This window comes from Nycticebus coucang, chromosome 20 (genome assembly GCF_027406575.1).
Source record: "Nycticebus coucang isolate mNycCou1 chromosome 20, mNycCou1.pri, whole genome shotgun sequence".
Taxonomy (NCBI): Eukaryota; Metazoa; Chordata; class Mammalia; order Primates; family Lorisidae; genus Nycticebus; species Nycticebus coucang.
The window spans coordinates 14,260,920-14,276,067 of record NC_069799.1 but is presented as its reverse complement, the minus strand read 5'-3'; the positions used below and the strand labels follow the sequence as shown (position 1 = coordinate 14,276,067).

At 40.3% G+C, this 15,148-nt stretch overlaps 1 pseudogene; it reads right to left on the bottom strand.

The window, feature by feature from the left end:
- Positions 1 to 5,528: 5,528 nt before the first annotated feature.
- LOC128572461 (ribosomal protein L18-like) lies at positions 5,529 to 14,930 on the bottom strand (annotated as a pseudogene).
- Positions 14,931 to 15,148: the final 218 nt, after the last annotated feature.

The following is a 15,148-nucleotide window of genomic DNA, read 5'->3' as shown; positions in this document are numbered from 1 at the left end:
TCTCTGTGAGAGGTGTAAGAATATCATTTGTGGAATCAAACCATAGGGTTTGATCACAATATTGTTCCAGGATATCACCTAGCAAAGATCCAGCATCATTTTGATTTTCAATGCACAGGGGAAAATTCTTTTCTACCAACTTTACCTGAACAAAAGATAGCTCTTGAGTTTCCCCAGAACTTTTTCTGTATCTAGTTGTCTCACCATTAAGTGACTATGTTGCTTCTTCTCTGGCTGTCGATGCCACATCTTTCATACTTCTGTTTTCCAGATTGGTTCCACCAGACACTCATGTTGGCAGAAATAAAGATAAATTCTGTTTGCTTTGCATGATCTAGATGTTGGCATAACCAGCAATCAGACTGATGAGTTAGTGTGGCCTGGGTTTGAAAGACTAGTACAAAAGGGTGCCAGGTCTATGCTTGATATAAAAGGCCTTTTAGCAAGAGTAAGGCATAGTTTGAAAGAAGAGCTATAGTGGAAGATAAAAGAGAGAATGGGATAGATTGAGGCAACTTCTACTCAGCTTCAAGTGTCTTATTTCTGAAAGTGAAGGGTGCCTAAAGGAAAAAATTGTTTGAAAGTGACCATTGGGGAGTTTAAAAGGCAAGGAATATAGATTAAATGAGGTTTCTTGATCTGTGATCTTGGAAAATAACTGTCTACTTCCTGGAGTCATCTGCCTCAGAAGCCTGGGGATTGGTCCTGGAAATCCTTACTTTCAGGTCACGTGTAGAGGTCAATCTCCAACTGTCTCAGTGTATTCTGGAGTGTCTCAAGTGAATCCAGGAGGGTTTTTCCTTTTATTTGTGTGCCAGTGTTGGTGGTTAAGAGTATTTCATAAGGGCCTTCCCAGGGGGGTGACAGTGCATGTTTTCTTCTAAAAATTTTGATGTATACACGACCTCCTGGTTGAAAGGGATGGCAAGACTTATCAATTGTTTGAGTTTATGCTTTTTTCACCTGTTGATAATATGCTCCAAGTACATTAATCAGTGCCTGTATATAGCTAGTCATGGTATCAAATTGTTCATTCAGATGGCTATACATTCCAGTCAGCCCAGGGAGTTGAGGGGTGCCAGGAGACATAGAGTGACCAAACATTTCAGCAACATGTTTTGCAGCTCTGCCTGCTCTATCATTTCTTATCATTTCAAAGGGTGTTAATCCATGTGTTCCATTTGAGGTGTTATGGATTTTTATAAGGGCGAAAGGTAGTGCTTCTTGGCATTTAAGTTCAATGTCTTGACATGTTTTTGCCAACCTTCTCTTGATGTTTAGGCTTTTACATTCTACCTGTCCTGAGGATTGAGGATGATATGTGGTATGAAATTTTAATGAGTACCCCAGAGCCTTTGCAAGCAGATGGTTTATTTCTGCTATGAAAAGTGTTCCTTGGGTGGTGTCCATAGCTCAGTGGGGTGCTGGCCACGTGCAAAGGGGCTTTTCAGTTGGAACCCAGCACAGGAGTGTTGAACAAACAAACAAACAATGACAACAACAAAAACCTAGCCAGGTGTTGTGGCAGGTGACTATAGTCCCAGCTACTAGGGAGGCTGCGGCAAGAAAATTGCTTGAGCCCAAGCTTTTGAAGTAACTGTGAGTTATGAGGCCACAGCACTCTCCAGAGGAAAACAAAATGAGACTCTGTTGTCATGTGACCTTTTTTTATAAAAAAAAAAAAAAAAGGAAAGAAAGAAAATAAAAGAAATATTCTCCTTGATCTGATTCAATCCATAACACTATACGAAACGAAGGAATACTTTCAAGTATCAATTTCTTTACTGCTGTTGGAGCATCTGCACATCTGGTTGGGTAACATTCAGTCCACCCTCTACACAGATAATAACTAAGCAGTGAAAAAAGCCTAAAGCTGTAGGTAAATCTATCAAATCGATTTGGAGTGCCATATATGGCAACATGTGTCTTTGGGGACTCCCTAGAGATTATTGTTCTCCTCCAGAGATTTGGTAAAATTTACAAATAGTATACTAGGAAATAATTTGGACAGAGATTCTGTAGATCCCAGGGAACTACCAACTACTTTTTAGCTCATTAATTATCCCCCATTTGCACATAGGTCCCATTTGGTGAGGGATAAGTGCAAGACAAAAAGTTAAAGAAAAGGGGGCCACAGTGAGTTCATTTGTTCCAATATATAATCCATTTGATAACTGTTTAGCACCATTCTGTATCCATTTATCTTTTTCAGTCTTTGGGGTATTAATCTGATGATTATTGATGCCAAATAAGGATAAGGGGAAGGTAAAAAGTTGAATGGAAAAAGGATGGGGGGTGATCATTTCAGCAACATGTTTTGCAGCTCTGCCTGCTCTATCATTTCCTAGAAATACAGCATCTGTTTCTTTAGTGTGGGCTGGAAAATGAATGATAGTAACCTTAGAGGGAAGGTGAATGGTTGTAATAGGGAAGCAATTATATGTCCATTGGTGCCAGCTGACGTTAAGCAACCACAGATTTCCAAATCATGACAACTGCATGGCAGACTTCCAAGGCATGATTAGAGTCTGTGTAAATAGTGACAGTTTTTCCTTGTGCTAATGTGCAACCTCTAGTGAGGGCTATAAGTTCAGCAAGCTTGTGCTGATTTTATAGTAGGCAGGGAGTATGCTTCCAGGATTTCATGTAGAGAAACTATAGAAGAGCCAGCTATTATACTATTGAAGGAGCTAAGGAAATTTTGCCCCAATATATGACTCATTGGTATAAAGAATATTTTGACTTAAAGGCCATTCATGATCAGAAAGCATTAAGGGAGGCCTTTCCTCTATCTACATAAAACCTGAGCAACCTGATGAGAATCAGAAGGTGCTGCTGACTTCCTTTCTACATGCTAATAGATGTGATGCCAGAGTTATTTGAAGCATCAAATAACTGAGGTTAATCTACAGATAAATCTGTTTCCACCCATTTACACACACTGCCCTCTAGCAACCACTTGCTCCACCTATACTTTCCATATTCTCCCACCTCCCTTCCAAAAGGCATCTACAAAAGTCTCTGACTATCACTGAGACTTTGGATCATCATTCCTGTGGTTCCCCTTGTGCACATAATATTTAGAAATAAACCTTTCTTTTATTACTCTACCATTATAGTGAGTAGATCTTTCAGTGACTCAACCAAAGGAAAAGGGCAATTTTCTCCATGATCCCTACACTATCTTTGAAATCACATTTGCAAGAGCCTTCACAAAAGAAAATTAAGTCTGCTATGTCTAAAGGAATGCCTGACAAATCTCATGGTTTTAAAATCACATCAACAGCTGTAAGACGTCAAGTGAAATGCAGTGGCGGTCTTCATCATCAGGGGGAGGTAGGAGTGTAGCTAAATTTAAAATGTTGTAATGGTGTAAAATAATGGAGGGGTTGGTTAGTAAGGATTGTTCATAGGTGGAACATCATCTAGTAGAGAGATGCTGTGTTTGTGGACTTGTAAGAGAACGTGGGGAACTCTAATATGAGGGTGCTGGCTTTGTTAATTCGGGTGGCAGCTGCTGCTACTGCACATAAGCATGGGGGCATGCCTGCAGCCCAGGGATCTGATTGACATGAAATATACACTATAGGACAGATCTGAGAGGGAAAATGCTGTCCTAAAATACCAGCAGCAATTTCATTATTTTTATGACATTATAAATGGAAAAGTTTATCAAAACTGGGTAAGCCCAGAGAAAAAGGTGTGGATGATACTAATTTGAGAGTTTTAAAGGAGTCTAATGCCTCTATGGGTCAGAGGAAACACTTGGATACTGTCAGAAAGGAGGAAATATAATGACTTAGTGAGGGTGGCAAATTTGTCAATCCATCGGTGGCAGAAGTCAGCTGCCCCTAGAATTTTACCTAGTTATATTTTATTTTGGGAAAGAGGATAGACAAAACTGACTCAAGGTGTTTTGGGGTGAGGTTTTGACTGCCCTGAGATATTTTGGGTCCTATCTAAGAAACAGTGGTCTGTAGCATATGGAGTTTGGACTGAGAGGCTTTATGGCCTTTTTTAGCTAGAGCTTTTAATAGAATGAGAACATCTAAGAGGGCACCTTGTTTAGTGTGATTACAAAGTAGAACATCATGAATGTACTGAACCAGAGCAGACCCACAGGTAAAGATAAAAAAGTCTAAATCAGCCTTGAGAATTTAAGAGACTATTGAAGGAGGTTCATAGTATCCTTGGAGTATTTAGGTCTTTATTGTCTCCCTCTGAAGGTAAATGCAAAGAGAAATTGCGAGTCAGGTTACAAGAGAATTGAAAAGAAAGCTGAGCAGAGACGAATCATTGTAAACCAGGCTGCATTAGCAGGAATAAAGATTAAGGATTATAGCTGGATTTGGTACAGCAGAGTGTACAGGGATTACAAAGGAGTTTATGGTTCTCAGATCTTGTGTAAATCGGTAGAGTTGATTCACATATGAATCAATTTTTCCTTCCTTTTTTTACTGGTAGAATTGGGATGTTAGAGGGTGAGGTGGTAAAATGAGTCCTCTGTGCTGCCAAAGGGAGTCAGTTATAGGTGTAATTTCCTGTTCTGCATCTCATGAGAGGGGGTAGTCAGCTACTGAGGGAAAAGGTTTTTTTTTTTTTTTTTTCAGCAGATGCTTAAAAGGCTCTGAACATAGTAGCAGTCAGATTTCATTTCATGTTTTGCCCAAAGGCTATGTGTGATACCCTCTAGAATAGTCTCATTAAGGGAATTAAATCAGAATGGGTTTCCATTAAAGATAGTAAGAAATTTTGAGTTTCATCTGAGGGCAGAGACAAAAACCCACTATTTTCATTACATTATAAGGTAGCATTCACTTTACATAACAGGTCTCTATCAAAAATGTTTGCTGCTGAGAATCAGATATTAGAAAGGCATTGTGAGTGTTAAGAGCACCTAGAGATAAAGGAGAACACTGAGATAAAGGTAATGAAATAGGTTGTTGAGAGACTCCATTAGCATGAATAGAATCAGAGGTGAGTGGTAGAAATAATTCTTCTGATCAAATGATAGAAAATGTTGCGCACCAGTTTCAATCAAAAATTCCAATTCCTGATCCTCTACTTTAAGTTTAATTGTGGGGTCTGGGGTTGGGACTGAGGATCAGCTGTCCCCGTCCATCAACTGAATACTGTCCAAAAGAAGAAAATTTACCTTTCTGAGGCATGGGGAAGCTTTTCTTTGACTTTTCCTTTTTTTTTTTTAAATGACTGGACAGTTAACTTTCCAATGTCCAGATTTTCTGCAGTATCTACACACATCTTGAGCAATAAAACAAGATAACATTAATTTATTTTCAGAGGAATATTGTTGCATTTACAATGATCCAATTAGTAAAGCAAGGACTGTGAATTTTAAATCTTTCTTTTTCTTGTTCTCTTGTAAGTTATTTTCAAAAAACTGTGTAGCTGCTTCTAATATAACACTTAGAGGTTGAGCAGTCCAGTCAAGTACACTGTTGTTGTTTTTTGTTTGTTTGCTTGTTTTTACATCCAAAATCTTTTTAATAAGATAGTAGTTTCCAGGGTTAATTTTTGTAGCCTCTGCTGGCCCATTGGCCTCTGGCATACTTGAACTTCCAGGCCTTCCAGGAAACAGAGTATTTGGTGTGGCTTTGTGGGGTTCATGAGTCCTTGCCAAAATGCTGGTACATCTCCCAGCCCTTATGAGGACCAGAAAGCAGAATGGTGCCACAGCCCTTGTGGGAGTCCAGGGCCAGCTATTTGAAGGTTGGGATCTTGTCCCCAGCTTTGAGGATGAGGGTGCAGGTCCAGCTGCACATGCACAAGGCACACATCCTCAGGTTGGGCACTTCCTGAACCCACACAACATCAGTTATGGTCTCCACAAACACAGCAGTTTTATTCTCCTGGCCTGGAAGTTTCATCTTCCAGATCATCCATGAAGGAGAAAGTGGTGGCCAATTGATGTGACTCATAAACAACATCTTCAGGACCACCTGGTTGAGGGTAGAGTTGGTCTTTCTGGCCAGAAACATGTACAGCTTGACCAGTAGCCTTAGCAAAATGACCTAGATTTTGGACTCCTGTGACAAAACTTTTGGTTTTTTTGGCCATGTGTATCAACTCACTTGATGGTGACTCATGCTTGGTCAGGTCCAGAAAGAGCAACTCTACAACTCTACTGTTTTGAATTTGTTTTTTTTGTTTTTTTTTACTTTCTGGGAGTAAATTTTCAGGCAGAGCAGAAATTAAAAGATTTCTATGTTCTGACGCTTCAAGAGTAAATGATGTATGTCTCTGGAAAACTTTGATAAATCTTTTAATGAAGGCTTTAGGATATTCTCCCTCCTTTTGAGTACATAAATCAACTTTAGACCATATATATTAGGCCTCAAATATAGCTTTCAATAGATTCTGAAGATCAGCATTTAGATGAGTAATTTCTTGGACATTTGTAGGGGATTCAGGAAAAGGATCTGGCCATCTGTTTTCTTTATGCATAGGATTTCTCCTAGAAGCTTTCTGGCTTGTCTAATGACTGCAGTATAATCATGTGTGGGAAGAACACCCCTTAGCAGCCAGTCAAGATCCCTGTGAGTGGGATTATGAATGGCTACAAGCCTCTCTAATTTGTCTCTAAATTTTGTGGAATCTTCTGAAAGCATTGGGAAAGGGGTTTTGTAATTCAGAAGATCTGCTGAAGTCCAGGGAACATGAATTCTCTGGGGGGGGGGTGGAAACCCTGGATGTATTCTTAAAGGGCACTATATAGGAAGGTCTGGGGCTGATGGAATTCAATTACACAATCCTGGGGAATAAGAGGCATTGTACTGGACAGAAAGCCGAGCTTTGCTTCGGATCCGTACTAGGCTTACTTCTTGCTTCTCAGCTTTTATGCAATCAACCTTTATATTTTGAGATTTTTCAATCAAGCCTGAGTGCCTTCTGTAAATTTTGGAGAGATACAGATATTAAGGCTGGTAACTGGTTATGAAAAAGGTTTTCTGAAAAAGTTGGGAGTTGACATAATTTTAATAGCTCCTAAGTACCATTGTTGAGGGGTTAAGGTTTGATTTTGAAGTTGGTAGTGATCAGGAACCCAGTGATCCAAAGTGCTTCTGAGGGATCAGGGACAGGTAATTGAGGATAGAGAGGAATATAAATTGAAGGGGACCTTAAGGTGCAACAGATTTTAATTTTTGTTCTAATTTAGTTTAATGCTCTTTAGTTTTATTTAATGGAGTTTTGAAGGCAAGTCACAACATTGATATTTTTCTTTCAATTTGATTTTCCCATAAATACAAATGATGCAGTTGCTTAGGATGAGAGCTCTCCAAAATTTTCTTTAAATAATTTTCTTTCTTTCTAGATCAAAGGATCCATCTTCCAGCCAGTCACGTTAGAATTTCCTATGGTATATTTATTTGAAAAGTGACTCAATCCAATAAGTCTCTTTATAGAAAGCCCAGATAGTAGTCCTCCAGATTTAGAGAAAGTTTTTACCATAGAAGCTAGAGGTATTCTTGCAGAGGGCTTAGAGGAAACAGTTCCCATGATTCCCAAAATTCATTCTGAGAAATAGATTGGTGATGGAGTAGACAGTGACAAAAAGACTCACTCTTCAGAGCTTGACATGTTTGGTACACAAGTGTTCTGCAGAGAATCTCATGTATCTTGGGCTCTCACTTTTTCAAGATTGACCACCTGACGGGTTTCCAACAAAATAGCAACCCCTCATCCCCCTACCAGATGACAGAGAATGAGAAGAGTCTTTCCACTCAGTTCCAGAATAAAGCTCAGAGACATAAAGCAGAATGAGAGGGAAACGTTTATATATATATACATATATATATGTATATTTGTTTTATTTTGTTTTGTGTGTTTGTTTGTTTTTGAGACAAAGTTTCAAGCTATCACCCTGGGTAGAGTGTCATGGCATCACAGCTCACAGCAACTCAAATTCTTAGCCTTATGTGATTCTCTTGCCTTAGCTTCCCAAGTAGGTGGGACTACATTTACCAGCCACAATGCCTCGCTATTTTATTTGTTGCTGGAGTTGTCGTTGTTGTTTTTTTACCTGGCTCAGGTGGATTCAAAATTTCCACCCTCTGTGTTCATGGCCTGTGACCCACCCATTGAGTTATGGAAATATAGGTTGATCCCTCTAGCTTGGGGCAAAATATCAGGGGTATGCTGTTCATGAAGTTGCCCAGGCCTAGGAAACTGAGGTCCATTGTTCAGGCTTGAATGGGGTAACCCTGGATCAGTAATGTTTCTCCAGGTGAAGGGTGATCTAAGGGTCTGCAACAGAACCACATCTTGGGTTGAAACACTTTTCAGTATTTTTTTTTTTTTTGCCGTTTTTGGCTAGGGCTGGGTTTGAACCCACCACCTCCAGCATATGAGGCTGGCTGGTGCCCTACCCCTTTAAGCCACAGGCACTGCCCCCTTTTCAGTCTTTATGACCTGATGATATCATCTCTGGAAAACATGAATCTGATTAGCACATCATCTGACTAATGTTTGCCTTTTGAATTTAAAAGTCCAGAAAGTTTATGAAAAGTATAAACAATTATATCTCTTTCCAAAGCTGGCTTAATTGCCTCTGGGGTTAAGAGGGCAAGGGCTGCTACCACCGGTAGATAGTGTGGTTATACTTTAGCCATGGTGTTAATTTCTTCACTAAGATAAGCTACAGGTTGTAAAACTGGACCCCAGTGTTGGGTCAAGACTGCTAGGATAGGAGTCTCCCGTAGCTCAGTTGGCAGGGCACTAGCCACATACACCTAGGGTGGCTGGTTTGAATCCGGCCTGGGCCTGCTAAGCAACAATGACAACTGCAAACAAAAAATAGCTGAGCGTTGTGGCGGGCATCTGTAGTCCCAACTACTTGGGAGACTGAGAAAATAAATGTGCTTAAGACCAAGAGTTTGAGGTTTCTGTGAGCAGTGATACCAGAGTCCCCTACACAGGGCAATAGCTTGAAAATGTCTTCAAAAAAAAAAAAAGACTCCTAGGGTGATCTGTAACATACAGAGTAAATTGTTATCTGGTATGAAGACTTAAAGCAGGGGCCTATAGAAATAGCATTTTTTCAGTTGTTGAAATGTCTTATCTGCCTCCAGTTCCCATTCTAGAGAGAACAGACACTCTATGAGCATTTTTAATTGAAGAATAGAGTGCTCTAGCTATTTCACTACATCCAAGAATGCAGAGACTGCAAAAGCTTGTAATTCCTAAGAAGCCTGGAGATTTCAAGGTTTGGGTTCAACCAAAATTGGTTCTATTCTTTCTTTGCTCAAGGTTCTCTTACTGTGTGAAGGTTGGAGGCCCAAGCAGTGTACTTCAGGCACATAAAATTGGAAACCTTGTGCCCACAATTCGCTAGAAAGTTTAATAGAACTTGGGTAGCTTTGCAGCATTCCTCTGCATCTGGTGCTCCAAAAAGAGTGTCATTTATGTTCTGAACAAGAGTCACTATGGGATGACAAATGACTCAAGTGTTCGGTTAAGTCTTGTCCAAACAAGTGAGGGCTGTCTCTAAATCCCTGAGGTAATTTGGAGCAATTGAGCTTACTTTGCTGTTCCCATCTGTTCCTCAGTAGCCCATACTTCTGGGTTAATTTCTGTCTCTAATAAGGGAAGGCACAGTAGAAGTATTTGACCTATATTTGTATAAATTGTTGTTCCCGCTTTACTTAGTATGTCCCTCCCCAGAAGGGAAGCAGGACTTTCAGGCATGATTAGAAAGGCAGGAGAGAACAGCCAGTAGCATCAGTTGCAGATTAAAGGCTCAGAGAAGAGCTTGGAACCTGCTTTCAAAACACCCTCTGTATATTTCTTTTTATTTTTATTATCATTATTTTTTGAGACAGAGTCTCACAACATTGCCCTCAGTACAGTGATGTGCAGTCACAGCTCACAGCAACCTCAAACTCTTGGGCTCAAATGACTCTTGCCTCAGCCATCCTAGTAGTTTGGAGTATAGGTCTCTGCCACAGTGCCTGCCTATTTTTTTTTTTTTTTTTGGAGGCCCAGGCTGGGTGCCAACCCAACAGACCCAGTGCACATGGCCGGCACTGTAACCACTGACAAACAGGTGCCCAGTCCTCCTGTATAGTTCTGTTAAAATAATCTGGCCCTTGATCGGTGCCTGTGGCTCAGTGAGTAAGGCGTCGGCCCCATATGCTGAGGGTGCCGGGTTCAAGCCCAGCCCCGGCCAAACTGCAACAAAAAAAAAATAGCCGGGTGTTGTGGTGGGCACCTGTAGTCACAGCTGCTCGGGAGGCTGAGGCAAGATAATCACATAAGCCCAAGAGCTGGAGGTTGCTGTGAGCCGTGTGACACCACGGCACTCTACCGAAGGCAGTAAAGTGAGACTCTGTCTCTACAAAAAAAAAAAAATCTGGCCCTCTAAGGAGTCAGGCTATAAATTGCCTGAGTTTGCTCACTGCCTCCTTAAAGCCATTCAAGAAAGGCTGAGGGACTTTCTTTTTGTTTCTGATAAATGGTAAACAACTTCATATAATTCATAGACTTTTTTTGGATCAATAACAACTTTACAGGATACATGATAGAAAACGTTTACACCACCAGTCACCTTGTTTCTCAGTTCCTATTCAGGATCCTCAAAGGGAAATGTCTTCATGTGGGGTATATGTTTTTTTCCTCAGGAGATACTACTATCAGTGTTGGACATAAACCACAAATCACCCCACTTTCTAGCCTCATCCAAGCCTTCATTATGCTCATCTAAAGTTAAAGTTTGTTTAGTAGTAGCATTAAATCTTTCCAAGACAGGTCAAAGCTTTGTTCTAACCCTTGGAGAAAATATTTGTACCTATATGGATCATCAGAAAATTTTCCTAAATTAACTTCAATTTGTTTTAAATCTGCTAGAATCTCACTATGTCACCCTTGGTATAGTGCCTAGTGCTGTGGCATCACACTTCACAGCAACCTTCAACTCCTGGGCTTAAGCAATTCTCTTGCCTCAGCATCCCAAGTAGCTGGGACTACAGGAGCCCACCACAATGCCTGGCTATTTTTTGGTTATAGTTGTCATCGTTGTTTGGCAGGCCCGGGCTGGATTTGAACCCATTACCTCTGGTGCATGTGACTGGCATCCTAGCCACTGAGCTACAGGTACTGAGACTGGTATATTTTATTTACCTATATTTGTTGGCATTTTATATGGAAATTGTGCAATATTTATAAGGGTATTTAATTTTTGTAGGACAAATAATAGTAGTAGGCCTTCTTTTGAACTTTGCCAAAGAATTTCCATGTTCCAAAGCATGAGATAAACATTATTTTTTTTGAGTATTTTAAATTTTAAGCAATTGTGAATTTGATCCAATAAAATTAGCTATAACTACATGTGTAGGTTACAGGTCTGATTTCTCTTCACTTCTTCATTTCCACCTTGACCTTCTGAAACCCATAGCTCTCCTTGTACTTTGAAGATAGCATTTTATCATTTCAGTAAATGAGAACAATTTAATGAGAAATCAGTTTAAAATTAGAATATGTCTTCAAATACAAGTACCTACATGTGCAATACAAATTTTAATTTACATGTTACAGTTGTGTTGGCACATGGAGTTTAAAATGAAGTTTAAAAGTAAAAATTGTTGAGCTACAATAGAGAGCAGGCCTAAGAATTTATGAAATAGGCCTCAGTACTGATCTCAAACTGATACAGATGACAAGTAACTACACCTTGGGAAATCGTAAATAAAAGAACATTACAGAATAACATCATTTACTCTTACAAAAATGTGTGTATTTATAAATTCATAGGAAGCATCCAGGAAAATAAACACTGACTGTAAATAATTTCTTCTATGTATCAAGTGACTTTGGAGGAAAAGGAGATTTTCTTGAAGATCTGTATAACTTGACTTTTTTTTTTTTTTAGACAGATTCTCACTTTATCACCCTTGGCAGAGTGCTCTGGCATCACAGCTAGAGATGTCAATAGGGAAGGAGTTAGGACAATCTCAACTAAAAATGTTAGCTACCAACACATGGGTCTAACATCATGACAATACACTCATTTACATGACCTGGTGTGTGAAGGAGTATTTAGCCAGGGAACAGATAACTGTATTGGAAAACCCTCCTTACTCTCCTGATGGGGCCCCCAATAATGTTTTTTACCTGAATATAAATGAAATATTTTTTTAAAAAATACATTTTTTAAAAAGACATTTTATTGATATTCAAAATATGAAGTGTAATACAACAGCTTTGATGGATATTCAAAGAAATAAAAGAATTCCAAAATTGTGGCTTGGTGCTTGTAGCTCAGCTGGTATTACGGCATCCTACACAATGCCCCCAGTATTTTTAGAGGCAGGAACTCACTCCAGCTAATGCTGATCTCGAACTCCTGAGTTCAGTTGATCCGCCGGCCTGGGCCTCCCAGATTACTGGGATTACAAGCATGAGCCACTGTGCCCAGCTTTAACAGACTGACTTTCGTCTGTACTTGTAGCATTTCTTATTTCAAATAAATTTGAAATAAGCACAAATTTATGAAAGCCAAAAGAAAAAATTAAGAAAACAAAAACACTGCTACAAAACATGAGATGATTATCTTTTCAGGATAAGAAACATTCTTGGTGAAAACTAGTCAGAACCCACCACTACTCTATCTCACTTCTTCTTTTGTTTTATTTATTTATTTATTTGAGACAGTCTCACTATGTCACCCTTGCCCTCATTAGAGTGCTATGGTGTCACAGCTCACAGCAACCTCAAACTTTTCGGCTTAAGCGATTCTCTTGCCTCAGCCACCCATGTAGCTGGGACTACAGGCTCCCGCCACAACACCTGGCTATTTTTTGCTATAGTTGTCATTGTTGTTTGGCAGGCCTTGGCTGGGTTTGAACCTGGTACATATGGCTGGTGCCCTAGCAGCTGAGCAAGAGGCGCCAAGCCTCCAGCTCACTTCTTTTATTTATTTTTTTTCTTTTGCAGTTTTTGGCCAGGGCTGGTTTTGAACCCACCACCTCAACCATATGTTGCCAGCGCCCTACCCCTTTGAGCCATGGGCACCGCCCCCCCAGCTCACTTCTTAGATCTAGCTAGTGCCGGCCAAGGGAAAACCAGAGGACACAGAAAGCCAAGTATTACTTCTCTCCTCCCCAAGCTTCTATTTGTGCAAGTTTTGTATTGTCAAGTAGAAAATGGATTTTAATTGGAATATGTACCCCTGGGGATACAGGCAGAAATACAGAGTACAACACAGAGTAATTGTACATTAAAGGTACAATAATTAAAGTAATATAAGGGTTAGGTACCATCAGATGAATGCCAATACTACTTCATTCACAACCCTTAGGTGTTGGACAATAAGTATGCATGTATTCCAGGCTTTTCAGTGGAAAAAAAAGGGTTGTTCGCCTGGGTGTGGTGCCTCACACCTGTCATCCCAGGACTTGGGAGGCCAAGGTGTATAGATTGAGCTCACACTTCAAGATAAGCCTGAGTTAGAGGTAGACCTCATCTCTAAAAAATAGCTGGGCATTGTGGTGGGCACCTGTACTCTTAACTACTTGGGAGGCTGAGGCAAGAGAATTGATTGAGCCCAAAAGTTTGATGTTGTCAGGAGCTGAGACACAACGACACTCTACTGAAGGCAAAATAGTGAGACTATGTCTCAAAAAACAAAACAATAGGGGCATTATATAAATAAAGGCAAGGCCTTATATGCCCATATCTCATGAAGTTGTCAGTCAAAAGAGCTATGTCTACTATTGTTTTGTGTTTAAAACGGTGTGGAAGATTTTGTGGTGGTTCAGCTCCTGACTTTAAGTGGGACTCAACTGGGGTGATCCTGAGGGCTTCCCTAGGGGTATCCTCTTCCCAATCAGAGAAGTTTGCCTGGATGTTGATTTCTTCTGACCATTTGTACTCAGCCTCCAGATGCTGGAGTAGCTCCTACCAGACATGTTCATGGTGTACCTTCATTGGAAGGCTATTGTTTCCTGGACAGAAGGTAATCTGAGTACATAATTTAGACAAGACTCTCCTCAGCAAGACAAGGAAATCAAGCATCTGAAGGAACCAGTGAGGCATGTGTTTTTCTCCAATCCAGAATGTAAGAGGTTTAAGAAAGAATTTGTGTTCCAGCTGTCCCGTCACTCCTGCCACAGAGCCAGGTTGTTTAGTCATAGGAGAGAGTGCAGTATGAAGCACTAAACATGCAGCCCTAGCATTGTTAGAAAGTCTTGACCCACAGATTTCCACAGGTAGAGAAAAGAGGGTAGACTACCCATTACACACATTGAGGCAAATTGTTGCAGTCCAGAAAGGCATCATTGTCATGGATGAAGTAATTCCTGTGGACAATGCTGTGCCCATCTCAGGTGGCCAGAGTACTCCAGGCCCTGCATTTTCCCACCCAGAATCACAATGTCAGATTCCAGGTGCAGGAGGCATCTGTTACCAAGTATCTAACCACTTCTTACCCTCAATACCTGAGTTTCATAACTACCTTTGACTGGGAACTTCTATTTAGCCTTTGCTTCACCCAGTTCTCTTGCTCAGATGATGTCCCTGTCTGCTCTGATTTTTAACAGTCACCTCAGTGAAAGGGCTGCACTTGATTCAACCCAAGACGAGTCTGGAGTGTCTTCCTGGATCTTTCTCAGCGAGTCTGTGAAGAGGTTTATCACAGACCATTTGCCTCCAGTTGAGGGATGGCTAACTAGAGCTTTCATAAAGCCAAGAAAAGAGCAATGCTGTAGGTTTATAAAAGACCACAGTGATGCAGTAGGTGAAAAATCTAGTCCAAACACCTTATTTGATTGAGAATGTCACAACTGAAAAAGGGCAGCAATAAGGGCATGGAGTCCCCAGTTTGTCCTACAACCAGAGGGTGCAGTGTAGTCAGAGTACACGTTTGTGAAAGAAAAAAATATGTTGTTGGTCAAGTGTGGCACAACTTACCGGTACATGTTATCCTAGCAACAAAAATCCAAGAGGTGTGATCAGTGAATTAAAGACACAGAGGAAGGAGTGAAAATGTCAGGTAGGTGAGAAAAAGAGAGTGGTATTTTAAAGGATAAAGTTGGCTCCTTTTGTTCTTCCTTTGGTTTCAAAGGAGTAACTGATAACCTTGAGTAGAGATAACAGCTTACTAATCTTGATCTCAACACGCATAACTAATCACATA